This window comes from Fringilla coelebs (genome assembly GCF_963513975.1).
Source record: "Fringilla coelebs genome assembly, chromosome: 5".
NCBI lineage: Eukaryota > Metazoa > Chordata > Aves > Passeriformes > Fringillidae > Fringilla > Fringilla coelebs.
The window spans coordinates 53,706,552-53,712,551 of record NC_140033.1 but is presented as its reverse complement, the minus strand read 5'-3'; positions in this window follow the sequence as shown (position 1 = coordinate 53,712,551).

Genomic DNA, 6,000 nt, shown 5'->3' with positions numbered 1-6,000 from the left:
TATGGTTAGTGACCAGTGTAACAGCAACAGATTCGAAGAGCATCTCTGCTTTGACTTGGTTTTCATGTTGGTTACAAACTGTACTTTAACATACAATGTAGATATGCTGAAGTGCCAGCTACAAAGCTCTACCCTTTTTTTCTCTGTGTAATATAAGGCACTAACATATAGTGAGCTGCGAAGGAAAGAGGAAATAAGCTTTGTGACCTACTTTTATACACAAATTAGAAGGCTTAATTTGAGGCACAATCATTTCATCGGGTGTGTGTTAACTGGCAGGATGATTGGGTCCCTTGAGAGAGAATTTCATTTTGATTTATTTTTCCCTGCCCTAACTGCAAAGCTACTTGATAGTTGCTTTAATTTGGCACCTGCAGCTAGCATTGTGACAGATAGAGATAGTTGCAAAAATTAACATAAATTTATAAATAAAATAATGAAAAGCACAACTGCAAAGATAAAGCTAAAGGTGGGCCCTGCCACTGAACATAGTGATTAAAGAAATGGACTGGTTTTCTGTTCTTCCCTCACCTCTGTACCTTCTGGACAGTCTGAAACTCTGAGTTACATAACATCAAATCAAAGCAACAAAGTTGAAGGTATTTTAGGGGAATCTCTTCTGTGGAATGGAGAGGAGACTCTCTTACCAGGGAGCTTCTCTGTGTCCCCAAGAGTGCAGTGAAGTGTTGTCACAAGCCTTTGAAGAAGAAGAAAGGCAATCTCCTAGCACACTGCAGGACATTCCCTCCTCCATGACGTTGAAAGCCTCTGAGATCAGCAGCACTCAGAAACACAGTGGTGGCTGCCTGCACTTGAGAACCTGTCAGTGCATTTTTACCACAATGGCTTGTATGCCTTAAGGAGGACTCTTCTGCCTTCAGTGCTGGAAGAAACCTGGGGTTGGCCTTCAGAGGGAGGAGCTCTGCAGGAACCAGCCAGCCTGAGGAGCACCAGAAGCACTACTGCTACTGTTGAGAACTTCTGCTGGAAGGGATGGTGTCATTCTCCAGCCTGGGATTTGTGCCAGTGGCACAGAATGCTACTGATCAGTTCTGTAAAGTCTCAAATCTCATTTCAGTAAAAGTTGTGTTAATGTGTATCCAAGCTGTGCACACACTACTAAAATCCACTTCTCTAAAGTGCTTTCTGATCATGGTTTATACTCTCTTTAGAATGAATTACAGATGTTTTGTTGTTTGGGTTTTTTTCCCCCTTAATCCCATCAGTTACATGGTGGGTGAGCACACTGTGGTTTGAACTAGGTCTGTTTAATATTTTACTTCACAAACTGGTAGTAATAGGGGAAAAGGAGGGGAAGAAAGGTTTATAGCCTCAACACACAAAGGAAGATCATATCTAGTTCTTCAGTGTATTGAACTTACGTGTCCAGGTCTTGGCAGCAGGAAGGCTGTGAGAAGAGATCAGCCAGCTATATCCGGACCCCTGCCAGATATAGCTGGCTCTAAAACAGACCCACTGCTGTCCAAAGCTGAGTCTATCAGTGAGGCTGGTGGCACCTTGATGGAAAAGTGTTTAAGAAAGGGTAAAACATGCTGTGCAGAAGTTGTGTGAGAGAGGAACAAGGCAAAAAACCCCAACAAAATAACAGCCCTGCAGGCACCAAGGTCAAGAAAAAAAGAGAGGGAGGATGTGCTCCAAGCACTGGAGAAGAGGTCACCCTACAGCCCATGGAGAAGGCTGTACTGAAGCAGGTTGTCCTCCTGCAGCCCATGGAGGATCAAATCAGAGCAGATATCCACTGTGCAAGACCCCATGCTGAAGCAGAGGAACAGCGTGAGGAAGAAGGACAGGCAGAGCGGAACTGTGTATATGGACTGACCGCAAATTGCATTCCTCCATCCTCCTGTGCTTCCTGGGGGAAAGGGAGGCAGAAAAGTAGAAGAGTCAGGAGGTTGAGCTGGGAGGAATGGATTTGGCGTGAAGGTGAGGTTATTTTCCTGGGTTTTTGTTAGGTTTTTGTTGGGTTTTATTGGGGTATTGTTTGGTTGGTTTTGTGAGGTTTTCTTTGTTTGTTTTTTAGTTCTGTTTTTGTTTCTCACCATATTTATTTCTTATTGTCTATAAGTGAATTGGCAGAGGTTGATGTCCTCTAAGAAAATCTCACTCTCCCTAGTAACGCCAAGTTTAATTGCGTGGCACCGTTTGCAGAAAGGGCACTGTCTCAGTAGATCAGTTTGCTTTTCAATAGCCTGAGTTTGAAGCGCTGTCATTCAAATAGAACCTCTACCAGTAGTTGTTATTTATAAAGTGATTTCAAGTCTGTTTTGTGTTATTGAAAGAAGATGGGTTTGCAGTTGCAATGACAGAAAACTTTCTTCTTAGGGTTAGCTATATGTTTTTTTGGGGAAAAACAATGTGCCTTTCAGGATGCATTTGCAACATTATTTGATTTTGAGACCAGTGAAAAGGGAACTAATGCAGATTTGAAAGTCATCAGTCATAATCTTCTGCAGACTACACTATGCATATGCATTCTCTATTTGCTTTACCTAAATACTGACAAGAAGAGAATAATATGGCAGCATGAAGCCTCCAGAAAACATTTCTGTTTTGTGGTGGTTTTTTGTTTATTGGGTTTTTTTTTTATGATGAATCACATGTAGCAAATGGTCATTCTTCTTCCCTCAGAGGGCTGGGCAGACAGCTTAATGGTATTTTTTCCTCATCAGCCTTTGACAGATGTTATAGAGTCAATATGGATATGTTATCCTAGCTCACCTCCAGGAAGAGATAAGCTGTGATAGAATTATGGCTCATGTTTCATAAATCAGATCTGAAACCATACCAGAATGGATCGAGAAAATGTACTGTAGCTGCTGCTATTGCTCTGGAAGACATTGTTAACTTTCTGTTCTGAAGAAAGGTGACATAAATATCCCTTTTTGCCTTCCAGACTGTAGAAGGAAGATGTATCAAATTACCAGAACTGGATAACCTTTCTAATTGGGTTAATTTTTGTTAATATAATTAAACTAGTGGTAAACTCAAACTTCTCCTCTCACATAGGCCAAGGTATACTTCACTGTTTCAGCTATGGCTTTCCATAGTCACCTCTCAACAGGATTTATAGATTCTCTTTGCTGGAGCTAAGTCATGTTCTCCTTCGCAAGCACTTCAAAGCACAGTTGGAATTGTAACTCCAGCGCGGGCAGTTCATAAGAATAGGGAGTCACACCAGAGGGCAAAGGTAAGGAGTAACTCATTACACAGATGTGACACTCATGGAGTGATGGATGTGTGAAGTGATTTGGAAAAATGTCTTTTCAGGTTGGATAATATTATTTCAACAGCTGCTGTGTGATTTATTATCTCTGTTCCCTCTCCTGTAAAATCACCTAGGCATCCTTTAAATAGAAAGAGTCCCTGAAACCTTTTAATTGAGAAGGCATGGTGAAAGAGAAAAAACCTATAATTTAATTAGCTCTAGAAAATGCTTTTCTTTTAAATGTGTTCCTAAACTGCTTTTCAGTTAAGCGCCTCATAGCACTTCCCAAGCCTAAGGTCACTGTAGTGTAGACTGAGAAAAATCCTACTTGTAAGTACAAATTTCTACCTCTCCTCTTCAGTATATTTATTTTTATTAATGCAGTTGTCCTTTGGGCACCATACCCACCTTTTTTTCAACCTTGGATCGCTTTTTAACATCCATACTTCTACTGGCTTCAGTGGATTTATTCTCCTAGTACAAATGTCAAAGAAACGAGACACAGGAAAGGCATAACAACATAAGAGGTATGTAACTTTCCACTTAATGTCGTTGACTTGCTGTTGATTTTGGAAATTATTTAACACATTTAAGCACACAATTAAATCAAATACATGTGTAACTTGAAGATGTAGTAGTCATACATGTAAACTAGAATGAAAAATTGCATAGAACTCATTTCACTATTGAAAAATAGCAAAGTAATTTTCCAGCATCTGTTGTCTTAAAATGGTCTTCTGAACATGTTCCAGGTATCCAAAGAGGGTATGTGCTTGTCTTCAGTTTTGGCATGAAAGGAAAAGAAAAGAGAAAAACTCTATCTCAAAATTCCATACTTTCATACAAGATTTCAGTTCCTTATAATTGCCAGAAAATTGTTTAATACCTTTATTGGAAAGCATTTTATGAATAAAAATGTTTCTATTTGTATGTAGTTTAATTTTTTTTTTTTTTTGAAAAAAAATCTAGGAAAAGAGACAACATATTATTGACCTAAAACAACCTCCACTGAGATTAACATGGTCAAATAAAACAAAAAATCAGGGTCCCATTTTTGACTGAAATGTAGGTGAAAAGATAACAGGATACAAGGTGAACATTAGAGCACAGAAAACATGAGCTTTGGCAGCATTTTCTTCAAAATCAAAAGATTTAGAAGGCTCTGCTGGGATTTGTTTCACCTAGCTGTACAATGTAGGTGTCTGTAGCAGAGCCAGACATCCAGAAGCTTTTCAGTCAACGGGCACTTTCAGGGCATGATTCACCTTATTGCACTTTGGATGTCTAAAAAAAGGCAAATTAATTGTGTCATGTAAATGTGTTTTCTGTTGACTAACCATGTATCTACATTTTACCAGTTGGAGACCAGATGGATGGAATATGAGAGTTGGGGCAGTGGATCTGCCCTAGGAGAGACAATAATAATGGTTTGGAAAGAAACACTTAACAGAAAATACCAGCAATTTATTTATATAATCAGAAATAATTAGAGACTGTTTCAGAAGAGCCAAAAAATAATGTAAAAGTTCTTTTAAAGTCCTAAACACAGGAGATGATTATGGATTTTTATTTTAAAAAAATTACAATCTTGACAATATGAGTAACTGATTTTCCAGTTTCCTTTTTATTTTTGAGTGGGGCAGAGCTTTCCTTGCTCCAAATCCCTCCAATAATAATTTATACTATGATCCTCTTCATGTCTTCTGCAAAGATGTTTTTGGGGTTTTTTTTTTTTAAGTTTGTGTGTTCATTCCTATTCAGCTGGATTTTTCTCCCCAGGCAACACATAAGCCACTCCAACTCTTGGAAAGAAATCAATTTGCTCCTGAAAGCATCTTGCTTGAACTTGAGCTGGGAAAGTGCTACCTGGTGAATGGAGGGAGCTGCTTGTGTTTTGTAAACTATATGCAGTTTATGCTGTTCTGGTGCTGTGCAGCTTCTGCTCACTACATCCTGCCTTCCTGGATACCAGGCTTCATTCTGACACCCTTGTGTCTAATGAGCAGCAGAGCAGGATGCCAGCAATATGTTCTGAAGACCATGAGTAATCCCTGGTGTCTGAGAATAGAATTGGCGTGAGCAACCCTACAAAAAGCTAGTAATTCCTCTTATTTCAGCCTCTCTGTGCTCTGAGTCACACTGAAGATGATGCCCCAAGGTCAGCTGACAAAGAGATCTGAATTTCAGTGCAGCTTAAGGGTACACTGTCATTGCTGGGGAAAATGCTTGTCCATTTAAAAATCTCCTTTCAACACAGGCAACAAACTCAACAAGGGGATTCCGACTGTCTTGCAGCTGCTTTGGACCTTTCAATTGTCAAGTTTTACTCCAATATTTCACTTCATAAAAAATGTTCTTCACTAGCAATGGGAAAAATTGCAAAGGAAATATAAAGAATTTAAAAAAAGAGAGTGGAACTTCAACGGAACTTGGCAAATATTTTAATATCTGTTTTGCCCAGGAATTTGTATTGGCTGCTCTGTCTGTAACTGTGATGACAGGACACATTGGAATTTTTCTTGGATTTGACTTTCAGGAGAGTGTTCCCCAAGTAAAGCCATTTGCATTGTAGGACAAAAGCCAAGCTCTACCTAATAAATGTCACAAGTAAAAGCCAATTTTTTGGCAGACTTGACCACTGCTACCTATTGCAGGGCAAACTGATGTTTCCTCTGAAGCTAATGACATTGTCCTGGACAGTGCTGGACCACTGGGTTTGATGCCCTACAGCTGTTTATTGCAGTGGGCAGAGGCATAAACATCCATCACCTCTA